This window comes from Grampus griseus (genome assembly GCF_964374135.1).
Source record: "Grampus griseus genome assembly, chromosome: 10".
NCBI lineage: Eukaryota > Metazoa > Chordata > Mammalia > Artiodactyla > Delphinidae > Grampus > Grampus griseus.
Genome location: NC_139004.1, coordinates 30,914,479 through 30,928,150, shown reverse-complemented (window position 1 = coordinate 30,928,150; position 13,672 = coordinate 30,914,479).

The following is a 13,672-nucleotide window of genomic DNA, read 5'->3' as shown; positions in this document are numbered from 1 at the left end:
CTCCTGAAAACTCACCCTGGGCTCCCAACATTGGGCAGCTCTCTCCAGAGCCCCAGCCACATGCTAGGTCTGAGGAAAGGCTTCCCTACAGCTGTTTCATCCACCCTTACCATCTCTCATCTCTCACTAACATGGCAACTTTTCTCTGCCTCCATCCCCCACACACACCATGCAGTCTAGACAACCAGGTGTGTTTGCAGCCTCCCCCAGCAGGAGTGCTGCTGTCACAGCTGTAGCCACTGCCCACATGTCGGGTGGTCAGTCTCTAGCACTCTCCTGCTCCCCAAGTCACAGCTGTCCATGCTAAATGCTAAATGTCCCACAACGCACAAGGCCATCTGCACAGTGAAAAATTGCACCCCTTCCTTCATTGGAGAAACACTGATTCTAGTCAAAAATACTTACTGTGTAGTTGTCGTAACTAAGAGCCATGGAGGATAAGGGACTGGCCCAAGATTACACAGCACATTTGTGTTATAGGCAATCCAATGAGGGGAACCCAGGAGTTCTCCTTCTTAAGAATTTCAGTGTCATCTGTTCAAAATCCACCAGCAGTCACCAAATTTGAGGCACTATGGGAGAGTCAAAGACTAATGTGAGACTAATGGGAAGGCTGCACAGAAGTGTCGTTTGAGCTGAGCCTTGGAGGTTGGTTGGTTCATGGACCTGTGACTTCTCAAACTGGGGAGAGCATAATGGGCAACAGTGAGACATGAGGACTGGTGCCCAGGGGTGAAGGTGGCTGAGAAGTGAGCACAGATTTGGGGGAGAAAGCAGTGGAGAATGGGGAGTGGCTGAAAGGTGAATTGAGGCTAGATCACAGAGGACTTTGCATGTCAACTGAGGGTTGGGATTTTCTGCTACATGCAGTACGAAGCCACTGAAAATGTCAGAGTAGAAGGTGGGCAATGATGAGCTCTCTGCTTAATAGGAAGATTACTGAAGCCGCCTGTGGAGAAACAGTGGGAGAGAAATTATGGGCGCTGGAAACCACTGTCTGAACAGTCCTCATGAAAGACACACATGAAGTCATAGACGAGAACAGGGTCAAAGGGATGGGGCAGGGGAATGAAGACCACCTCAGAGCCAAGCAACATTGCAAGGATTGGTGATGTCCTTAACATTAAAACAAGTGATATCTGAGTTTGAGTTCCCCTGGAAGTAAACCCTAAGAAAGGATTTGAGGGAATTCCCTGGTGGTCCAGTGGTTAGGACTCTGAGCTTCCACTGCAGGGGGCACTGGTTTGATCCCTGCTTAGGGAACTAAGATCCCGCATGCCACATGGCACGTCCAGAAAAAAAAAAAAGATTTGAATATAGTTTATTTGGAAGATCATCTCAAAGAATAACAGTAGGGGAGTGGGGAACTCAGGCAGGAAAGGGAAGACAGCAACAACAACAACAAAAAATGTGTATTACATCAAGCCAGTTACCCCTGTGGGCTACTGGAGATCAATCTTGCTGGAAATCTCCGGGAACACACACTTCTGAGTTAATCCTTAAAGGGCAAGGGAGTTGGGAGTATCTATCCACTGACTCACACCAGGCATTGTTTGAGGATTGCTCCTGGGAGCATTAACTCTCTGGTACTTCTGGAATGCTCCACATGCAGGAGCAGACTCTGCAGCCAGAAAAAGTCCTCAGGTACAGTCTCGGGTGCTTGCAATTGGAAGCCACCAGGTAGATGTGTAGGAAAATGGTGAGTACCTGTAAGATGGAGCAAGGCACTGATGGTGTCTGCAACACACATTATTTACATACAAGTTGAGTGAATTAGCCAAGATGGCTCCCCATCTAAAAGTGACTCCGTAAGTGAACTAGGTGGGAGTTTTCTGAGAGAGGGCCTTGACAGCTGAAATGCCTAGCTTCTGTGACCCCAGGAAGGCAGAGAAGGAAGCTGAAGTACAATAATTTGTTCTATCAATTTTTGCTTTATATATTTTGATGCCAAGTTATCAAGTGCATACAAATGTAGAGTTATATCTTCCTAGTGAATTAAGCTTTATATCATTAGGAAGTAGCTCTCTTTACACCTAATAATGCTTTAAAATCTAGTCTTATTTTGACATAGCTCCACTAGCTTTTTGTTTGGTTAGTGTTGTGTGTTATATCTTTTCCCATCCTTTATCTTTCTTTGTCTCTATATGTCAGGTACCTCTGTGTAAGCAGTGTATAGTCGAATTTTGGTTCTTATCCAAAATAAGTTTGAAAATCTGAAAGTCTTTGCCTTTTAATGGGAAAATTTTACATATAATAAAATTACTTTTATACTTGGGTTTTAAATCTATTTTTTTATCTTGCTTTCTATATGTTCTTCCTACTCTATGTTCCCTCTTCTCTCCTTTCTTTGTGCCTGAATTATTCTATTCAATTATCTTCCTCAATTATTTTGTGAAGTCATTCACTCTTTTACAGTTTCTTAGTAGTTACCCAGAGATTACAGCATGCATTCTTAACAAAGCCTAATATTAATTAACTCTTTTACTCTCTTCTCTCAAAATGTAGGCTAGGACCTTAGGGCCTTAACTCCCCCCAAACACTATCATATTATTTTTCTATACAGCCAGTATTATTTGATATTTACCCACGTATTTATCATTTTCATTGGTCTCCCTTCCTTTCTGCATCTCTGACCCCCCATTTGGGATTATTTTCTTCTGCCTGAAAAATATTCTATTACTGTGGGCTTGCTGGTGATGAATTCTCATGATTTTTATTAGCCTTAGTATTTATTTCATCTTCACCTGAATATTTTTTTCTGGGTATTGAAAAATAAGTTGGTGGTTATTTTCTTTCAGCTCTCTAAAGAATCCCATTGTCTTCTGGCTTCCATTGTTTTCCATTAAGAAATCAGCTGTGGGCTTCCCTGGTGGTGCAGTGGTTGAGAATCTGCCTGCTAATGCAGGGGACACGGGTTCGAGCCCTGGTCTGGGAAGATCCCACGTGCCGCAGAGCAACTAGGCCCGTGAGCCACAACTACTGAGCCTGTGCGTCTGGAGCCTGTGCTCCGCAACAAGAGAGGCCACCATAGTGAAGAGGCCCGCGCACCGCGATGAAGAGTGGCCCCCGCTTGCCGCAACTAGAGAAAGCCCTCGCACAGAAACGAAGAGCCAACACAGCCAAAAATAAATATAAAAATAAATGAATAATTAAAAGATTACTATTTAAAAAAAAAGAAATCAGCTGTATATCCAGTTTGTTGTCCCTTTGAAGGTAATCTGTTTTTCTCTGTTTTTAAAATCTCCTTATTTTTGATTTTCAGCTTTTAGTTTTATCTAGAGGTAAAAATGTACTTTTTCATTTTACGCTGATAGGCCTAGGTATGTATTCCTTCTACTTCTCCTGATTTAGGTTCTTAGAGCTTACTAAACAAATGGATTGGTGTCTTTTATCAGGTTTTGAAAGATCGCAGCCATTATCCCTTCATATCTTGCTTCTACCCCATTCTCTTGAGCCTTCTTACTCTTTCCTTTGGTCTATTCGACTCTCTTCTATGTTTTCCAACCTTTTCCCTTTCCATGCTTCATTCTGGATATTTTTTCTCATCTAGCTTCAATTAACTAATTCTCTATCAGCTTTGTCTAGTATGCTGTTAAACCTATCTTTGTATTCTTAGTGTCAGGTATTATAACGTTCAGTTCTAGGATTTCCATGTTGAAAAAAATAGTTTCAATTTTCTGCCAAAATTCTTTTTTTCTTCCAGTTTTATTGAGATATAATTGACATACAGCACTGTATACATTTAAGGTGTACAGCATAATGATTTGACTTACATAAATCATGAAATGATTATCTCAATAAGTTTATTGAACATCCATCATCTCATATAAATACAAAATGAAAGAAATAGAAAAAAATATTTTTCTTCTGATGAGAACTCTTAGCATTTACTCTTTTAACAACTTTCATATATAACATACAGCAGTGTTAATTATATTTATCATGTTGTACATTATATCCCTAATACTTATTTATCTTATAACTAAAAGTCTATACCTTTTGACTACCTACATCCAAATCCCCCTACCCTGACTCCCTTCCTCTGCTAACCACAAATTTGATATTTTTCTATGAGTTTGATGGACGTATCCATATAATTGACCTACAACACTATGTTAGTTCCTGTTACACAACACAGTGATTTGGTATTTCTATACATTTCAAAATGATCACCATGATAAGTCTAGTTATGATATATCACCCCTACAAAGATATGACATAGTTATTGACTATGTTGCTCCACATGGGCATTTCATACCCATTATTCATTTCTTTTGCACTGGAAATCCGTACCTTTTAATCCCTCTCACCCATTTATTTCCTTCCCCATCTCCTCACCTCTTGCCTCTTTGTTCTCTGTATCTATAGCTCTGTTTCTGTTTTGTTATATTTGTTCATTTGCTTTGTTTTTTAGATTCCACATATAGTGAAATCATGCAGTACTTTTCTTTGCCTGACTTATTTCACTTAGCATAATACCCTCTAGGTCCATCCATGTTGTCACAAATGGCCAGATATCATTCTTTTTTATGGCTAAGTAATATTCCAACATATATATCTATATATCATCTATCTATCTATCTATCTATATATATCATATATTCTTTACCCATTCATCTGTTAATGAGCACTTGGTTTGTTTCCATATCTTGGCTATTGTAAATAATGCTGCAGTGAACATAAGGGTGCATATATCTTTCTAATTAGTGTTTTTGTTTTCTTCAGACAAATACCCAGGAGTGGAATTGCTGGATAATATAGTAGTTCTATTTTTAATTTTTTGAGGAGTCTCCATACTGTTTTCCACCGTGGCCGCAACAACTTACATTCCCACCAACAGTGCAAAAGGGTTCCCTTTTCTCCACATCCTCACCCATCTGCCAAAATGCTAAGCATTATATTTTAAAATTTTAAATCTACATGCATAACTCCAACATCTAGAGAGGATGTTATAAATGTTTTCCTTATATATTTGTTCATGTTGTCTCATCATGTGTCTGGTTTTTTGTTTTTTAGGTTTTGGGGGGAGTCTTGGTTTTTTGGTTTTTGTGAGGTTATGTTTTTATGTGTGCATGCCCTGGACATTGTCTTTGCAAAATCATTTGTAGAAATTATCTAATACCAGGATGATATCTTCTTCCAGAGAGGATTTACAAGAGCCTGAAGGCACTAGCAACATTGGATCACCTTAATCCAATTTCAGGAATTGGGATGAGTCCAAGCTAAGCTGCAGCCTCTGTGAGAACCTGTCCACATCCAGATCATCCTTCCTTCTCAGGTGCAGCCCTTTGGGGTCCCAATGCAAAGCAAGGGGGTGACCAAACACTTCTCTCAATAAGCCTTGTCTTTTATCCCCAGAAGACCCTCAAAAGCCCCGGTCAACCTTGCAGCACCTCAGTTGCTTCCTCCCCTCCCAAACGAAAAGCGTTTCGGAAGCCAGGTGCACCTCCCTAGTCTCCACATCCCAGCCCAATGATTCTCTACTGCCTTATTGATCTTATTAGCACTCAGATGCTTCAGTTTGTTCTTTTCTTATATGTGTGTGTGTGTGTGTGTGTGTATACACACATACTGTGTTTTCATATATATGTATATATACACATATTTTGATATATTTATATCTTCTCTAATTACCTTCAGCAGGAAGGTTAATCCACATTACCTAGTCTACTGTTTCTGAAAGCACCATGATGTGTAAGAAGTTTCTGAGACATTTGCAACAGTGTTAAAAAGGCGTGTGTGTTTTTTGAAGCTAACAGTTTACGCAACACAGATTAACATGTTATGGTTTGTCACAACAGAGTTTGTTTCTGAGTTAAAAAAAGATCTGAGATTTATATAATTTATTGACTTTAATACCAAAGAGGGCTTGTTAATCAGGATTATAAACTGTAAAAGGGCAAAGTTAAATGACGCATTTATGTTTTGAACAAAGTTTCATGTTTTGAAAATAAAATTAGATTCCAGGGCTCCCCTGGTGGCGCAGTGGTTGAGAGTCCGCCTGCCGATGCAGGGGACACTGGTTCATGCCTCGGTCCGGGAGGATCCCACATGCCGCGGAGCGGCTGGGCCCGTGAGCCATGGCCGCTGAGCCTGCGCATCCAGAGCCTGTGTGTCCGGAGCCTGTGCTCCGCAACGGGAGAGGCCACAACAGTGAGAGGTCCGCGTACCGCAAAAAATATATATAAAAAAATTTTTTAAAAATTAGATTCCATGTTCATTTTAAAAGCACCATGACCTGGGGAAATTGACAGGACTGGTGGGTGGGTGGAAATTTATAAGAAGGGATGAGGAGTGGAGGGTTGGATCTGGGGTGATAGGGAGTGGAGAGCAATTAGATCTGGGGAGAACACAGTGAGTTCAGCACTGGATGCCTTCCTTTACTGGGTTGGAGGGAGTCTAGCAGGGAAGGCCGGTCAGTGGCCGGAAGTGGAGTTCTAACTGGGTGATCTGATAGAACAGAGACGTGGACTTGGGAGCTGCTTGTGCACAGACTGGACTCAGACCAGGGGAATCAAGTGACCCCGGAGGAGTGTGTACAGAGACAGGAGATGCCATCAGAGCACTGGTCTTTGCGGGCAGAGGGAGGCAGAACAGGTGCCTGGTGGCAGAGAGAAGGAACACGTGGGCCCTGACGGCCCTGGGAAGAGGCTCTCTCGAAGCCCTGCGGGTCGTAGGGCCAATTTCCTCCAAGAGCTTGAGGTTGAGATGTGGGGGAGGTCTCTGCTGACTGGGAGAGCAGTTTCCGTAGAGTGCTGGGAACCCGGAGGCTACCAAGAAGGGGTTAGGGAGTGAGTGGGAGGCCAGGAAGCAGAGGCCAGGTGTATCCACTTCTTTTTTAGAACGTGTGGGGCTCTGAAGGAAGGAATTGAGATGGTGATTAAGGGAAGAGCCATTGAGAACTACTGGAGGAAGTTTGTGGGCAGAAGGGAAGGAGCTAGGGCAGATGGAGGGACCAAAGAACGCCTGGAGACAGAGCAGAATGGAGGAAGTCAGCGCCCACCCCAGGGGGCCCTGAACTCCACCAATAGCTCTGATGATTCCCATTTTTCAGATGAGGAAAGTGAGATTCAGAGAGGCTGATTTTCCCAAGTGACTCCTAGAGGGAATTGGGACTGGGATGGGACCCAGGTGTGTCAGGTTACAAAGCCCACCCCTCGACTCCCAGCCCACCCACCCCCATCGTGATTTCAGAGTTTCCATGATCATGACCACCCCCGTCACCACCACACTGCCACCGTCATCACGCCCACCATGGCCTCCACCACTGTGACCACCACTGCCACTGTCCATCCCACCACAATAATTACGTTCACCAATACGAGATTTCCTGTGCCGAACACATGCAGTTTCTGTCTTTGGGGTCTCCTATTCTGAGAACATGCGAACAACAAAACAAACTAGCAGAGACAGTCAGCCAAAGCCTTTCGATCATACGGCCAGTCAGGGGTTCTGCTGGTCCATAGTCAGATGGCCGGCATTCCTGGCTTCTTCTTGGGGGAGGGGGCATTTCAGAAACTGGCTTTTCCATTTCCAAACGTCTTTTCTCACAGCAAGCTCCACAGGCCTCCCCATCACCCATCCTCACTCCACCCCAAATCCTCCATTCATTGTCTCTGAGCTGGGAAAATTAAACGGATTTTTCCAGGGGAAAATCCTTAGGGAAGGGAGTGTGTACAGAGATTAGGGCTGGGCTGAGGCCAAGTCATTCTTGGTCCTCCTCTGAGACTCTTGGCTTCCTGCAGGGACATGCTCCCACTCAATAAGGCCCCCTCCCCTCCCACAACTCCCCACACCCCTCCCTGTTACAACCAGGGAGGGGAAGCCCGGGGCTGCAGCCCGGCCCCCCTACCCCGTGCCCACGGGCCCCAGAGCCTCCCCAGCCCTGCTCACAAGACCCTGTTCCCTGGGCTCCCAGGCCTCAGGCCTGGAGAGATGGAGGTCTGGGTTGTAAAGAGATATGGGGTGGGGAGGGGTAAGGCCTGAGGATGCTCAGAGAAGTTTCCATGATGAGTAGCTTGTCCTGAGCTGCTCTGTCAATTCCCCCTCCTTACTAATCCCAGGATTAGAGTAAGTGGAATTCGGGAATACAGGGGCCGGAGACTGGGAATGGGGCGCACCATGGTGAGGGGTACCAGGCAGGCTTGCACCCGCTGTGTGGTCTGGGCAGGCCTTGACCTCTCTGAGCTCCACTTACTCACTTGTCAAATGAGGATCATCAAGTCCAACCACAACTGGAGAGGACGCATATGAGACAGCGTTCGGTAAGCGGTGGCTAGCTGACTGTTACTGTTGTTATGAGCTCTAAGTGCAGAGAAGAGCCGGGAAGAACGGGCATTTCTTGAGCCCTGGAAGGCCAAGCGGTTCAGTGAGGAGAACATGGCATTGGCATCAGATAGTCTGGGCTGCACCTCCTCTCCACTCTGAGCCCGGCAATGACTCACCCTTCCCAGGCCTCCACTTCTGTGTTAATACATGCAATGCCTTACAGCCCTGCTTCAGGGACCGAGTGAGATCTAACGCGGGCGTGGGTCTAGAGCAGTGTCCGTTGTGTCTGCCCCACTTCTATTTTGTCTCTGTCAGAACCCGATGAGTCCCATTCCCTCCCGCAACTCACTAGGGCTGAGGACCCCTGGTTCCATCATCTGCCCTCCTCCAAGGGACAGTCAAGGGGTCCCAACCGTCCTTGTCTTGCCGGATTTTTGCCACACTCCCTTGCTCCTTTTCTCCAAAACCATATCCACCTGTCACCTCCCTTGCTTCAATGCCTACCAGGCTCCCTATTACTGACCACGTGTAAACCAGCCTTCTCAGTCTGGCATTCGAGGCCTCTATGCCCCACCTTCTGGCTCCATCTTCTCTTCCCTGTCTCACCAGACGCCCCTTGCCCTGAGCTGACTTGGCCCTGGCTGACCTCCTGCTCCCCAGCCTGTCCCCACGGCACTCATCTTCTGCCACCTCCCTCCTCCTTCCTCCCTCCTTCCTCAACCTCCAAGCTGGGCCCCGACTCATGCATCTCTAAGCATAACGGATATAAGAAGTCACAGGCAAACCAAATCTCAAGCAACAGCCGAGAGGAAGCCTATCAATAATGGGCCCTAACACAGTTAGCAGGAGGATTGGCTTTAGGGAGAAGTAGGTAATCCAATCTCCCTCCGGTCGCCATCTGTCTCCATCGCTCCAGCCTTGCCCGCAAGGTGCCCACCGCGCATCAGGCAGCCCAAGCAAACGAGTCTCAGGACATAATGCAATTCTGTTAAAGAGAGCTTGGGTTCTTTGGGGACAAGAGGAAGGTTTCCAGAAGGATGATGAGGAGGGGACAAGAGCAGAGTCAGAGGGGACAAGTACGGGAACAGCACCCACCCTAAGACTGAAGGGGGAAGGCAGTGTGGAAAAGAGCCTGTTGTCTTCAATATTCTTGTTCCTCTTGTATTTTTATCCATGTGGTCTTCCTTTCAAGTTTCTGGAATGGTGGCATGTGGGAGGCTTCTGAGCACATAGAAGGTGCTTAGACATATAACTCCCACTCAACAGGGCAGAGGGGCTCAGCCACAGGCTCTGGCCCCAGGCTGCCTGGGATGGTGACCCCACCCCATCCCTGAGCGGGGATGTGACAGGAAAGGCTTATTCGACTTCTCTGTGTCTGAGTCAGTCTCTCTGTGAGATGCAGATGGTAGTAGTAATACCCAATTCAGCTGGCTGTGGACTAAGTGAATTGATCCGGGGAAAGCCTTAGAGCAGGACCTGACCTCTGGGACTGTTCGCATTATGTTAACTCTTACGGTTACCATGTCACAAGGAGTGGGATGACTGCTCCTGAGGGGCTGCCTACGGGGGCCACCCAAACCCTGCCTGTCTGTAGCAGAATGGTGTGGGGATGATAGCTTTATAGCTGGCAGTGGCTGGCAGCAGCTGAGATCCCCTTTCAGCATCAGAACTGAGCCCTACTCCCCATGGGGCCTCAGGGACAGCACACTGGGGCTGCAGGCAGCATGTTCCCTGCGTGCACAGCCAGCCCACCCCAGAGCTTCTCATCTCCCTGGTGTGGGGTGAGGCCCCAGTGAGGCTGACAGACAGCCAGGAGTGGGGACCACCCTCTCTGGCCTGGGAGACCACCTGAATGTGGTTGCAGGGCCAGGCAGAGAAGCAGAGGGAGAGGTCAGCAGGACCTGGAAACACAGGGACCCTCACAGGGAGCAATGGGTAGCATCAAATCTCTGGCTGCCAATTGCCCATTCATTTAGTCCATAAAAGGTTACGGTCTGCCTGCTCTGTGCTGGGGCTGGGGCAAGCCCCTGGGGCTCTAGGGAGAAGACACAGGGTCCCTGTCCTCCAGACCACAAGTTCCAGTAGGGGAAGCAGTGGCAGTCAATCATGATAAGAGCGGCTATCTCTGGGGTTCATCCTGAGAGGGCTGGAGTCAAGCAGAAGGGAGTCGTAGAGATGTAGTTTTGACAAAACTGGAACTCTACTGTGCATACTCAAAGTTTATATTTTTTAGCAATAGCTTCCCACCTTAATAAACAGCCATCCACAACATGATTGCACTAAGCCACATCCTATTGTATAACGTGATGTGTCATAATTTATTTAGCTATTCCTCTGCTGTTGGGTTTTTAACTTTTTTTCTAGTTTCCACTGTTATACGTAGGACTATGGTGAATGAACGTTCTCCTACACAAATAGCTGTTCATTTCTTTGACTGTTATTTAAAACCAAAGTTCCAGGAGCGGAATTGCTAGGCCCAAAGGGAGACACCTTTTTTCAAATCTTGCTCCATAGGCAGGACCTCCGATTGTAGTAGGACACCCTAGTGATGAGCCCAGTGCAGGAGGGACCCACCTCAGCAGGATCCTCTCGGGAATGTCTAGCTGGGATTTCTTGCAGCCTGTGTTTACCCATCACAGGAGTATCAACCCCTGTTGCTTCCCAGGGAGGCTACAAATTCTTACAGCCTTGGAGCCTTTTGAACCTCACGTAAAATGGGACTAATGGCCAAGATGCTCAAGCCTGAGGAACAGCACCCACTATAGAACGTTTGGGTCAGTGTGTTGGTTAGGACTGCATTAGGCTGCAAGTATCAGAAACATGATCTCAGAGGCTTAACCAAAGAGGCCTTATTTTCCTCACACAATGAGAAGCACAGCAGTAACAGCAGCTTGAGACTGATATTCCATATTGTCACTACCCTCCATGACCCAGGCTTCTCTAGCTTTCCTTCCCTCCAGTCTGAGCATATGTCTTTCCTCCTCATGCTCAAAAGATGGCTGCTGGACCCCCAGCCATCACATCCATATTCTAGTCAGGAAAAGGGGGAAGAGGGAAGGGCAGGGCATGCTGCCTGCTGAAAATCCCTACCCCCTTTTAATCAGGAAAACCATGCAGTCATCTCCAGTCACATTTCATTGGCCACAACTACATCACAAGGCCCACACTTGTTGTGAAGAAATAGAGAGAGTATAGCTTTTGCTGGGCACGTTGCTGCCCTGGAGAGAATTGGACTTGTATGAGTAAGGAGAGTGGGGAGGACAGCTCTTTGGTGGGTACCTAACACTGTCTGCCACCTTGCCCACCTAACATGACAAACTGTACAGATGCCTGAATGCCTTGCCCTCGGACAAGCAGCCTGGAGGCAGTGAGTCTCCCAGGCCCAGAGAGACTCAAACAGAAGTGATGACTTGGCCAAAACACCCTGGAGAGGATTCAAACAACAGAAAGAAATCAAGAGACTCCCCAGATCTCTCTAGCCTTAGGGCTTTGGGGGAGAGTCCTATGCCCTTAATTAAGTTTTACATAAGTTTGGTTTGATGCAGAAAGTTATCATGAATCAAAAGTCCTAGATTCAGGGGCTTCCCTGGTGGCGCAGTGGTTGAGAGCACGCCTGCCGATGCAGGGGACGCGGGTTCGTGCCCCGGTCCGGGAGGATCCCACATGCCGCGGAACGGCTGGGCCCGTGAGCCATGGCCGCTGAGCCTGCGCGTCCGGAGCCTGTGCTCCGCAACGGGAGAGGCCACAACAGTGAGAGGCAAAAAAAAAAGTCCTAGATTCAAACCTCCCTCTTCCCCTTACCACGTGAGCTTTAGCAAATTCCTAAGCGTTCTGAGCCTCAGATTTGTCTACTATAAAATGGCAATAAACAAACGTAATTATTTCGTGATTCATAGGTGCAAGGCACTATGCAAGTCATTTGCTTGAATTTTCTTATTTAGTTTTGACAACAAGCCTGTGAGATGGTTATTACCGCAGATGAGAAACTACAGCACCAAAGGCTTCACAGTGAGGCGATCTCTTTACCCCTGTATCATCCCTACTTGTCAGTCTTTGAGGTAAAGTGAGATCCACATTGTAAAACGTAATGTGCTTCTCAAAGAGTCCACTAAAAGAAAACTACCAAATCCATTTACTCATTCCATAAATATTTATCCAGTGCCTGCTGTTCTCAGGACTCTTTCAGGGGATGAGTCAGTGAACCAAACAGACGAAGTTTCCCATTCTCAGAAAGCACACGTTTTAATGGAAGGAAACAGATAATAAAATGAGTTATATATTTATATATATTTGATAGATGGTGATAAGAGCTCTGGAGAAAAGTAAGGTAGAAGCGGGGGTTGTCAGGGTGGGGTCAGACAAGGCATCACGAGGAGACATTTCACCTAAGACCTGAAGACGCGAGGAAGCCTGTCACGTGAACGCCTGGGGAAGGTGTTCCAGGCAGAGGGGAAGGCTGGTGCGATGACTCGAGGTGGGCTGTTTCCTGGAATGTTTGAGAAACAAGAAAGCTCAAGTGGCTTAAATAGATTAAAGAAGCAGAGTGGTGGGGAGAGGAGGTCTGAGAGGCAATGGGGAGGCATTGGTCAAGGTTTTGCAGGCCACTGTAAGGATGTTGAGGGGAACGGGAGCCACTGGAAGGTTCTAAGCAGTGGAGCAATGTGATCTGATTGATGTGTTAACAGGATCACGCTGGCTGCTGCTGAGAATAGACCAAGCCGAGGGGAAACGGAGAGTCCAGGTAGGAGGGGCTGTTGCGACGACCCAGCTAACAGAGGATGGCGGCTTGGACCAGGTGGTGATGGTGGAGCTGGTGAGAAGCGGTCAGATTATGGATGCATTTTGAAGTTAGAGCCAACGGGATTCGCTCACAGATTGGACAAGGGGTATGAGAAAAAGAGAGGCGTCAAGGAGAACTACAGATTTTTCGGTCCGAGCAACTTGAAGGAAGGAGTTGTCATTAGCTGGGATGGGGAGACGTGGGGAAAGCAGGTTTGGGAGGCAGGAGCAGAGTTTAGTTTCAGAAGTGCTGCTTTTGATGTTCCCATCAGTCATCCAGACAGATTCTGAGAAAGCAATTCGAATACACAAGCTTAGAGTTCCAGGGAAAGGCTTGGGCTTAAGATAGAAATGAAGGGGTCGTCAGCATACAAATAGTATTTAAAGCAATGAAAGTAAATTAATTTACCAAGGAATAAGTATAGATAAGAAAGAGAAGAGGGGCAAGGACCAAGTCCCTTAGCTCTCCATCGGCAAGAGGTCGGAGAGATGAGAAGGAAGCAACCAAGGAGACAGAGAAGGCACAGCTGGAGAGGTGGGAGGAGAAAGGAAAGAAAATACAGATGACTTATCTGGAAATATGCATAAAGGCTTTCAAAAAGCTAATACCCTTTAATTAATTATT